We start from the raw sequence: 12,638 nt of genomic DNA on the forward strand, positions 1-12,638 counted from the left end.
CGCCTGAGTGGGAGGAGCCCGAACGTCCTACGCCTGAGTGGGAGGAGCCTGAACGTCCTGCACCTGAGTGGGAGGAGCCCGAACGTCCTGCGCCTGAGTGGGAGGAGCCCGAATGTCCAGAGCCCAAGAGGAGGGAGTCGGTGCGTCCAGAGCCCAAGAGGGGGGAGTCGGTGCGTCCAGAGCCCAAGAGGGGGGATTCGGTGCGTCCACAGTCCAGGTATCCGCCAGCAGAGGGAGAGTTCCTGCTGGTTCCGCCTCCATCGCTACCACCAGCAGAGGGAGCATGCCTGCTGGTTGCCCTGCTGCTGCCGTCCCGAGAGCCAGCGGGGGTGGAGCTGCCATCCCGAGAGCCAGAAGAGGTGGCGCTGCCGTCCCGAGAGCCAGAGGGGGTGGAGCTGCCGTCCCGAGAGCCAGAGGGGGTGGAGCTGCCGTCCCAAGAGCCAGAGGGGGTGGAGCTGCCGTCCCGAAAGCCAGAGGGGGTGGAGCTGCCGTCCCAAGAGCCAGAAGGGGAGGAGCCACGGACCCGAGAGCCAGAAGGGGAGAAGGCTGAAGCCCCTCAACAGCCCTTGCACATGCTCCTGAGAGGAGCTCAGGGGAGGCGCACCCGACTGCGATGGCAGGAGGTGCCAGCCCGACTTCAGAGACCGCTAGAATGGCCACAGCCACCACTGCCAATGCCAGAGTGTCTGCACTGGAGGAGCTGGAACTGCCGTTGCCGGTGTGGCCACTGTCTCCGCTTGCTGTTCCAGAGGGTCTGTCTGCTGTTCCTGAGGGTCCACCGTCTCCACCTGTTGTTCCAGAGGGTCTGTCTGCTGTTCCTGAGGGTCCGCCGTCTCCGCCTGCTGTTCCTGAGGGGTCGCCGTTCCCGCCTCCGCCACCAGAGGGAGACGGCCCGCCGTTCCTGCCTCCGCCACCAGAGGGAGACGGCCTATCGTTCCCGCCTCCGCCACTAGAGGTGCCACCAGCGTTGCTCCTGCTGGAGGGTCCAGGTTCCCTGCCAGCGTTTGTGTGCTTGGAAGGTCCGGTGCCCCCGCTATTGAAGAAAGCTTGGGGGATCCGACATCAACCCCGCCCACCAGCGCCCACTGAAATAGCCCACCCAATGGACATAAGGGGACTCTTGGGGGGAGGGCTTGGGTTCAAAGGGGGGGGGGGGGGGGGAGTTTGGCCAATTGCGGCTCTGCCCTTGGAAATACTGGCAGGGATGGAGTTAAATTCTCCTCCCTGTCCAGGTTGATTGCGTCAGGTGGGAGCAATCAAGTAATTAATTATTCAATGATCACCCAGCCACCTGGCATAAAAGGAGGCCTCAGCCTCCCAGTAGGGAGAGAATTCTAGAAGGAGAACACAAGAGTGTTTTTTTGTGTGTGCTGTTTTTGTTCGTTTTTGGCAAACCAGTGAAGGCAATGCCCAGGCTGGAAGCCATATTTTTGTAAGTTTTGTTTTGTGCTTATTGTCTATTATTTCTGTTTAAAACCTTTTTGTTTGGCCCTCGTGCCGGTTTATTTTATATTTTTGTGTATTAAAAACTTTATTTTGAACTTTTCACACTGTCTCTGAGTCTCAACCTCTGTCATCCTGTCACAAATGTATACTCCGTATTTTGTACATAGCTGAAGTACTGTATGTTAGGGTGGGAAAAAGCTTTGTTAGAGGAAAACAGAAATACTTCATCAAGACCACATTTACACTGAAAAATAGTCTGAAACCAGTTACAATTTTCTTCCCAGCATAAATCAAAACAGAAACCTGTGCTTAAATCACTGAGGGTTGTCAATGCTGTCTCTCGCACTAGCTGAGCTGTTACAGGCACCTGGCAAGTAAAGTCAAACAGTTCCTTTGGGCTTGGAGGTTTGGTTAGGGACCTTTGAACCACAGCAGTTCAGTTGTTCAACTGCACGTCATGCTATCATAATGCGAAACAAATTACTCTGCAAGCCCCTTGGGTTTAGAGAGATTGCTTGGCTTGGACAAGCTCTTCAACTGCATTTGTTTCCAGCATCCCCATTTACACTGCCTTATAGTCAGCATTGTTTTTTTTTTTTTCGTAAAGTTAAACAAATAAAATAAAATAAACACAAATTCACCTCCAAGTGCTCCAGAGACTTAAAACACTAAAATACAAACAGCTGAAAGACACAATGACGTTTCTGAGTTACGTGTAAACCTCTTCTGATTCAAGCTGGAGTGCTTCCATGACTTTGTCATCCTGACTTCTGTTTTCTCTGACAGCAAACGTAACTGTGATATGCAGTACTGTAGTCCCCTAATAAAGTGGACAGAACCCAGTGCAGAACTAGACGGTAATACAAGAGGGATGTTTTTGTCTGTAGCAAAAACAGAAGTCATAGTCTTAACATCCGGATTGTGCAAATGTGGTGTAACATTACAAAGTGCTTTCATTCCAGCAGCATTATTGCTCGGATAACAGCTGATCAGAGTTAAATACCATACTGTATCTGTTGTTTTTTAAATTTCACAATCTTCATTGGAAGTGCTGTGAGATCTTTAATGTACATAAAACAGACGGGGGGCTCTTTTTAAATTTAAAGGATGGCACCTGCAGCAGCACAGTGTCCTCTAACAAAGGTCGAAAGCACATTTTCAGGACAGGGAGAAATTAATTACTACACAAATAAAGACTTCATGATTTTGGAAACTGACTGAACTTTGACCCCTCCAACACACACAACAAAGACAATAAACACTGAAAATAAAGGTCCTTATATATATTATTTCCTGTTCTAAAAGTTACAGGCGAATATATCTACATAATTACAATCATTATGTACTAGCAATTACAGTATAACCACTGCAAATGGGGGCTGGTTTGAGTACTACAGTATTTGACTCTTCTCACTTCAATGCAGAGGTATTTTGTCTTCTCTGACTTTGTTCTCTACAGCTTTCCTACAAACATTTTTAAATAGCTCTGCTGACAGACATGTGGGAGGTCAGGCTTACAAGGGTCAGGACAACCAAGCATTAAACAATTTGCTGAGAAATACAGCTTAAGAGGCATCCTTAAACTTTAGGAAATTGTGTCTAAAAGTGACAGACATGCTTCTGTAAATGGAATCCTTTTCCATTTAAGCCTTCTATATTACATGCTTAAGTCAATCTGTATTACTGCTTTAATTAAGAAGAACTATTGCAGCAAAACATGCTATTTATGTGCTAAAAAACAATTCCCAGGTACAATCTTAGTGGCATGTTAAAAATGGCTGAACGTGTCTATCACAGGTAAATAGTCACTGTTTCCCTTTTAACTATCAAATGTTCCATGTTTTTTAGAGTGATGTCAATGTGTAATAAAGCTGGAATCCATTCATACCATACATAACTTTAAAAGCTTGGCAAACAGAACATTTATATCCATCTTTATCAACATTCTTGCGCCTGCAAGATTATACAAACTGACAAGAATTCATTGTGGAAAAGCAAAAGCTGAATTTGAGAAAATAAATAGTTTGCTATTTGAAATTTCTGTTTGTTTCTGTTTGAGGTGCCATTTGTATTATAACGGTGGGTTCATTATGCCTTTGATCAGTAGTTTATTGATCCAAGGTCAAGTGAGATATTTTACTTCTGATGGTCTTGAAAGCGACCTTGTACTGTTACAGATGCTAGAGGTGTTGCAAATCTGGGAGTTCATTGCGGTTACTGTATTAATTTGTTATTTTTATAAGACAATCGCATATAAGCTTTTTCCAGCTCATTGCCAATAGGTCAAAGGCCATGATTTTAGACGTCAGCAGTAAGTTATGGTCAGGGGTGTCATTTCAGAAAAATTCTGGGGGTGGGGTGCAAAGTTGTGTCAACATTGAACATTGTCCCAAATGGTATTATGAATGAGAAAAAACAGGCAGTAATTGGGTCAGTTTACAACGAGATAGCGTGCTGCGCTTTGTCAGCATCGTTTATATTCTTAAAATAAATTATACAAAATGTGCAATGCAAGTATTTTTAAAGCACGGCACTGGTTTATAGCAAACTCAAAAATGTCGTTCCACCGAGTCTCATTTTATAGTAATAAAGTGTGTAATGTTACGATTGTTGTTTTCATTGAAACTTTTATGTTTTAAAAGTGAGTAAAGGCTTTAACACTAACCAAATTGCTCTGCTGCCAGTTTCCAATATCCCAGTAAAGTAAACATTTCACAGTTACATAATGCAACTACATTAAACAAATAACGGTACAATCTATTTTATTTTTTTAAATAATTTTACAGCAGCAGCTAGAGACATTAGACTACTCGTAATTCAGATATTTGAAAAACAAAACAAAAAGCCATGCATTGCATGGGCTTTACAAAAATAGCCAGGAGTAAGAATGCAGTTTAACTCTTTTGTAGAGCATCCATCTGAATACATCTCACCAAATTTGATACATACTTACAACCTCAAGTTAAGTGTGATACATTTCACCTGCTTTCCACAAAGAACGACACTTTGCATCAAGTATAAACCAACATAAACTGCTAAATAAGCACCACAATTCTGTTAATGTCGAAACGTAGAAATATGTAGCAACGTTTTAAATAACATGTTTACACGGATAATCACAAATAAACCAAAATAAAAGGGGGTAGCGTCTCACTTTCATCTGGCAAATTTGTCAACACCAGCCTTATGAGCCTAAATCTGAAAACACACAGCACAGCCCTACACATGAGCCTAAATCTGAAAACACACAGCACAGCCCTACACATGAGCCTAAATCTGAAAACACACAGCACAGCCCTACACATGAGCCTAAATCTGAAAACACACAGCACAGCCCTACACATGAGCCTAAATCTGAAAACACACAGCACAGCCCTACACATGAGCCTAAATCTCGTTTTCAAATGTATTCTACCTTTTCTTTTGAGAATGTATAATTGTACCAGGGCATAAGCATTATTATTATTATTATTATTATTATTATTATTATTATTATTATTATTATTTATTTCTTAGCAGACGCCCTTATCCAGGGCGACTTACAATTGTTAATAGTTATTAATAGTTTTTTTTCTGCAAGTGAATCCCTCCTTGTTGTCTCGCTGTGTTTAATTTCTGCCGTTTTCCACTTGCTATGACAAGCATATCTGACATTTCCCTTTGACTCATCATGAGGTCAATAATATTAAATTATTATATAAATAATAGAATGCAATGTAATTTTTTGTGGTCTATTGGACTATGATGAACTATCAATCAAAAATGAATGAATGCCGCCGACTGACTCCTTAAGCAATTACATCACACAGCAAGAGTCGCCGACTCCATTCCGGATCCCGGTTAGATTACAAAAGAATGATGTTTGAAAAACGTATTTTATTTGTTTGTGAAGAAAACTTCGACCATCTTATATATGATTATATTATGTGTCTGGGGAGGGTAAAAAGGTTTAAGACTTAGGGTCTTAGGGCATTTTCCAAAACTTGCTATTTCCAATCTGCGAAAGGGGCATAGTGAAGTTTCGCAGGAGTAGGAGGACCGCCGAAAGCAACATGAAAACAGCTGTTGACCAATCCCCAGCCAGTATTTGTGACATTTTAACGGGGCGGAAACAAGGCGGTTACATGCGAAAAGGAAGGCGAAGACAGCCAGGGCAGAAAAAAAATAAATTAAAAATCTCTGTTGTACTACTGTTTCGTTTGAATCAGTGAATGCTATTACATACAACTACGACTTGTAGTAATAATATATGTTTATTATTATTATTATTATTATTATTATTATTATTATTATTATTAATAATAATAATAATAATAATAATAATAATAATAATAATAATCTGCTTTCACTTTTATTGTAATATATTGAAAAATACAGATGCGAATTTGAAAGAAAACTCACACATGCACACACAAATATTTTTTTTTGCAAATATCAGGATGTTTAGTGTTATTTAATTATTTATTTATTTATACTATTTGCTTAATACGTGATAGCTTTAAAATCCGGTGCCATTTATAGCTGGAATTGAGTAGATTTGGTCGGTCGATAGCAAACCACTCCCCTTTCTCAACCCACTTGTAGTCAACAAGCGATAGTTGCTTTTTGAAGGGCGAAAAGGGCTTGTTTTGGTTCCGCGAGATTTCACTTGGAATTTTTCTTGTGTTTTATTACCGCAAATGCTTTCACGTCCTCGTTCGGTAAGTGCTAACTTTGATTTGGACCGGCCCGTAATGTCATGTATATCACCCCAACCTATTTCAAATGATGCCCCTGGTTATGGTTAAGGGTGGAATAGCTCTGATCTGCATAACTCTCACCTACACAATGTGCTCATTAAGTAAACAGTTTATAACAAATCAGCCGTTAAATTTCTATGTACTGATTAACATTAAATGTTGCCAGGAAGCATGAGTCGTAATTATGAGTGAACGCATTCCAACAAACCTTGGATAAAAAAAAAAAAATCAGTTCCTTTTAAGAAGCTGTATTAAATTAATTAACAGCGATCACAAAGTTAACCCTTTAGTGTGGTCTATTGGGACGTATTTCAAAAACTCATCTGGTTGTTACTGAATATAACACAAGAGCAGAAATGTCCCCTTTTCAAAGATGCTTATCTTCAGCCTCATTACTTTTACAGTCATGTTTATGTTATTGTGGTGCTAAAAAGCTGACTAAGCTATTCAGAATGTCACAACCTTCTAATTACATTTGTTCTTTTCTTTGGCAGCTGTACGTTAGAATGTTGGATTTCCCCCAAAGAAGGTGAGCTGCCAACCAAATGTTACACAACAAAGCAGGATATATGCAGTATATATGCATATAAACAAAGCAATTTAAATGCAATACATATAACAGAGGAAATTCCATTCTGTGTTACTTACTTATAGGGGATACATGCTATAAGGCAGCTATTGATTGCACTATACCCACCCACAACGACATACAGTAAAACCCAACATGCATTCCAATATTCATTTAAAAATAAGTACAATCATTTATGTCTTAACAATTTTTTTAAAAGGACTGTGATTTATGTGGCTAAAAAGAAACTTGTAATTGTAAATCTTGTGACAATTGAGAGCTCTGACAATTGCAGGGAAAGAAAATGAAGTAATCTGCCTATAAGAACTCCTCAAGCTGGGGGTCAGACCCTATTCATGGAAACCATCTGGTTGGGTCCCTCCAAGCCACACCAAACACAAATGATCTTTTAAAAAAATATCCTCTTCATTAATGCATCACAGCTGCACCAAGTGTTACTTCATTTTTCCATGGCAACATCCTTTCTGTTTCAAGGATCTGATTTCAGTTTTGGTAGCAACGTGTCCCTCCGCCAATGCTGAACACATTCATGTGTTAAATAAAAGGAATTATTGCAAATTCCTGAAACAGAATCACCTCCTATTTAATTCTTATTATGTCAAGGCTCGCATATGCAAAGTATTGTATTCGAGCAGTGAGCTGATGTGAAAGCTATACTGTCTTTTGTTTTGGTGACTGTGTCATTTATTTTAATGCCAGGGAAAACCAGCACTGACAACAATGACAATACATAAAATACACTGGTAGGCAGCAATTGCTTTCACATTTATTTTTTTGTCTTAGCAACAATCAGAACTCACGTTTTTCAATCTGGTAAACTGCACTGCACTGAAGTCCATATGTCTGCAGTAATGGGCTTGTGGGGTTTGAGAAAATTCAACTTTGATGTTACAATATGAAAAACAAACTACTGTTTTAAACATTGAACATTGTTGTTAAATACAAACATATATTTATTTCAGCTTGCAAAATAGAAATTGGTTCGCTAAAAAAAACACATTTTGCAATGGTTTTCGTGTTGTTTTCATAGCAGAAAGTTTGACATGCAGACTTTGAACTATCAGTACTAATGTACTTTTAATACAAGAAAGTACACACAGGTTGTGATTAATAGGTTTACACGCATGGTTATCTTAACACTCTCAAAGTACATGTTGACGGTTATGTTTTTAATTAAGAAATTGCATTTTCTTTCTGTGTGCCGCTATAATGTACAAAATAAATTGGGGTTATGATTATTTAAAGCGAAACATTTTTTTAAAATGTCTTCTGTGTCAAAAAACAACAAACCAAAATATCTTGAAGACTGAACATGAACAAAAAACATTTTAATTCAAAATCATGTTATTGTATTATATTTAAATACAATCGAATACATAGTATAATATAAAATATTTCCTTAGCAGCTGGACCTCATACAGCTTAAACTTTCTGCTGCCCGCCTCTGTCTTCATTAATTCAACATGTGTAGAAACCTGTCCAGCTAATTTCCAAACGGCAAAATAAGTCATACATCAAATTGAGTTTACCCCACACAAAATTTAACAGATTAACTTTGTTTGAAATCTCCAATCATGTTATACCAGCTGCTCTTTTGTTTTTAATCCACTGAAATGTCATCAGAATGGTTTCTACTGGAATATTCTGCAATCCTGGTCTGGTGTCATTTTTAAGCAGGTTCCTACTTATTATTATTTATTTCTTAGCAGACACCCTTATCCAGGGCAACTTACAATTGTTACAAGATATCACATTATTTTTACATACAGTTACCCATTTATACAGTTGGGTTTTTACTGGAGCAATCTAGGTCAAGTACCTTGCTCAAGGATACAGCAGCAGTGTCCCCCACCTGGGAATGAACACACGACCCTCCGGTCAAGAGTCCAGAACCCTAACCACTACTCCACACTGCTGGAGTAGTGTGAGGTGATGAACACTTCACACATTATAGCAAACAATTATGATCTATCAAGGATGGTTATTTTCATGACTCGAATAAATCGTGTCACCAACAGGCATTTAGATATTCTGTTATTCTTATAAATCAGAACCTTTTCTAAAATGCAACTGCCCATGACCATTAGAGCACTGGGGAGGTCAAAGAATATGTGTGCAGTTTAGCCTATGCTCTTCAAACTTATCTCTGGATACTCGTCAATGGACAGGAGATGTATGTTATTGGTGGAACCCATCCCAATCAGGAAGGATATGATACACTACAGGGAGCACTGCACTACGATGACTCAAAAATGGATTCAACCACCCCTGCTTTGTTGTGGGGGTGTGACATCTGTTGCCCGATGAACGGTTGCTCTGGAGAATTTTTCGCATGTCAAATTGATTAAAAAGTTGCTGGAGTCAACTTCACCTATGACCATGCAGTAACTTACTTTTAGTGAAGAACTACTGCATTCCTGGGATAGACTTATTTCACCAGCTTTTACATTACATTCTCTATATATGATATAATGAGTGCCTGAGACAGTTTGTCTTCAACAGGCATTGGGGTTTTTTATTTGGCACAATACAAAAATATCACAGTCAACATAAACACATTTAACAGAAATTGGTATTTGTTATTAATCTGTGAAAATTGGACAATGCTTTTCTTTAAATCAAACCTGTAACAACTTTCTATTTTTATCAACAGCACAAAAATCCACTGAATTCACTGACTTGAGTTGTGGTTATTTGTACAGTAGGGAGCACTGCATGTATATGAAAAAATCAAATCCTAAATGATTAGTATATGACATCTAAAGTTTAAGCTTTTATATATTATATATGTATTTGTTTAAAATGAGTTTTAATCTTATTATAAAAGACCACTTCACCATTCAAAAATGCTGGTTGGTCCTTTTCCATTAAATTCATTATCTTTACCTGCAATGTGAGATGTTTGACAGTATTCCACACTAGTGCAATGAATTCTTTAATTTTCTCCTCTGGGCTGACACAGCTTTCATTGGTAATGACAATGGACGGGATTACACAAACACACACTGATCACCTAATGTTTGTTGCCTTACAGCTTTATTATTTCTTCCAAATATTCATAATTAAAATCATACATAATATTTATAAATGAAAATCTAAGAAAATAAGATTTTAAACTAAATAAATCCCCAAATTGCAGTACAATAAAAGGATAACTCATGTATTCATGATTTTAGATAACGTTTCACACTGTGGTACAGTTTTATAAGGTGTTTTATGGTCCTTGCGAAAATGCGTCAGCAAAGCAATTGTAAAACGACAAACTTTAATGAACTCCTGTCTTCTATTTGGTATATAATTGTTTTGCATACAGTGGGGATGGCTAGGAATTGAGAAAAGGTAAGACATTATTATTACAATTCATATTTCCCTTTTACTCTGAAATGTAATTACTTTTCTTATTGCATTTCCTAATTTAATTCACCATTACATTATTAAGAACCACTGATAAATAAAAATACAGAGATGCAATGACTTAGACTGCATCCTGACTCATAAGGCAGAAATGACAGATTCTGAGGATGGAGATTCATTCTGGCTCTGCTGACAACTGTAATATATATCAAGAACACACAACACAGGACAGCAATTTTGTGACAAACAGTATTGTCACTGGTATTTTCTTATAGCAATAATTTTAGTTTACAAGTTAATGGCTTAGCCAGTTTGGACCATGCGAACAAAGCATAAAAGCATTTAGTCCTCAAAACATTCTTCTTTCCATCTGCGCATTTGGAATCCATAATGTTGCTAGTACAGTAGTATGCTGGCGCTTAAATCCCACTTAGTTCAGGATGGTGACTGAAGCTGCCTTACCATTCATTTTGAATTTCAGCAAATGTTCACCTTATGGATGTTAAGTTAAATTTTTGAAAATTTGCTGTCATGAGTCATAAAATTACGTTTTAAGCATTTAAGCTTGGCAAGGATGGGGTTAATGCCATCCCTGCCAGATTCATGTGTGGAATGTGGCTGGGTCTTGATTGAATAATTGCTCATCAATCAAGTCCCAGCCACATGGTATAAAAAGGGAACTAAATCCTTTGTTTGGAGAGAGGGTTCAGTGAAGGTGGATGCATTGCCTGGACAATAAGGAGTGTTTTGTTGAAATGATTGTGTTGAAACCTTTTATTTGGTCCTGTTTTCTTGTTTGTTTTTTTGTTTGTTTTGTTAATAAATGTGCACCTCTGTGCATTAACTGCAGCTTCCTGACTGTGAGTCTCCTACCTGGTGGTAACCAGCCTTGCTGCGATGCTACCCTTTCGCAAATAACATACATATTTAGTATTTAAAAAAAACATTATTTTAGACACAGGTGCTGCAAAATGTTTTTACATGGCTGAAGGGATGTTTAGCTTATCTGTCTGTCAATAAACTCTATGGTACCTGAGTTTTGAACACACCCACCTGATCGCTAAGGGGTCAATTTACACGTGACCACCGTGGCTCTGCTTGGGGTCAGGAAAACATGACGTCAGAGTAAGAAACATTGCACAGCCATGTCTGATGGGGATATTTTGAATTCCATTATGTGAGGAGAGGGGCTTATTTAGTTTCATGCTAAAATTGCATATATAAGCCTAAATAAATTATTCAAATAGGAATGTTAATCAAAACAAAGGTAAGCTCTTTCATACCAACAAATATTTATTTTAAAGTAGAAAATATTAAATAAGAGAAATAAGTTTCAGCGGTTGTCAGCTTTAAAAAAAAAATTTGTTTTTGTTTCTTTTCTTCCCTGGTATGTTCTTGATTATTTCAAGTTTATAATCATGTGACGTGTTGTATATTGTATTACAGCTGCAGAAAAGGCTACATCAGACTTTGAAAAACAAATGTACTATTTATTTTGGACGATGGCTCTGTTTATTTAAATATTTATTCAACATCATTTGTTAATATTTAAAACCTCCAGGGAAACCAGGATTGCATACAATGTTATTATATATGACAACAGTGTTATTTTTTTTCTTCTTCTTTCAGAACTGTCACTAAGAACCTTGAATCTGTGGGTTTGGAACAGAGACCAGGAGGAAACCTTAACTAAAGCCCTAGAACCAAAGTGTTGACCTATGGAAATGAAGTGTGTGCCAACACCCCCACAACTATCTCTCCAAGAAACCAGAGGAAAAGTTGCACACCACAGAGAAATCATACGCATCTGTCAAGATTGAGTGGAATTGTCAAAACCCTTATGTTTACTGCACCCCCTGAAGGCTTTATCACAAAAATAAACCCAACTGAAATTAATTTTGACTGCACAAAAAACTGGAAAAAAGGAGGGCAAAAAAACAAACAAACAAAAAAAACATTTTGCAGTGCTGTACCTGGCATGATTGACCACTTTATTATTATCTAACTGTTTAATGTATTTCTATTGGCTGAAGAGAATTGGGGAAAAGTTACAGCCTTAGTGTATTAGTTTACTTTTACAAAAACGCTGTATTAACCTTGGGATTGCTAATTGTATATACTTGTTTTGGTAGCCAATGAAAACCACACAAACTTAATCAAGTTCTGTCAAAATTATACTGCTCTATTTAATAATTGCTAAGCAGTATGTGAATTCAAGTTAAATTTATCAGAGGGAGTATAGCGTTTAATGTTAAACCATTAATACAATATATGTTAGGGCTCCTCATCTGAAAGATGACATTTTCAAAAGACCTCTAAAAGTACTGAAAGACGGCATCACAATCTATTATTTTTGAAATGGCTATTGCTAATATTTCATTCTGAACTTTTCACTGGAGGGAGAGTAGGTATATGTTTACTAAAAATGCTATAAGCTTTCCCCAGTGTCAAAAGCCAATATTATTAGGCTCCGATGATGCCAGTGAGATCATTATTAAGAGAGTCAAATT

The sequence above is a fragment of the Acipenser ruthenus genome, chromosome 4 (assembly GCF_902713425.1).
Source record: "Acipenser ruthenus chromosome 4, fAciRut3.2 maternal haplotype, whole genome shotgun sequence".
Taxonomy (NCBI): domain Eukaryota; kingdom Metazoa; phylum Chordata; class Actinopteri; order Acipenseriformes; family Acipenseridae; genus Acipenser; species Acipenser ruthenus.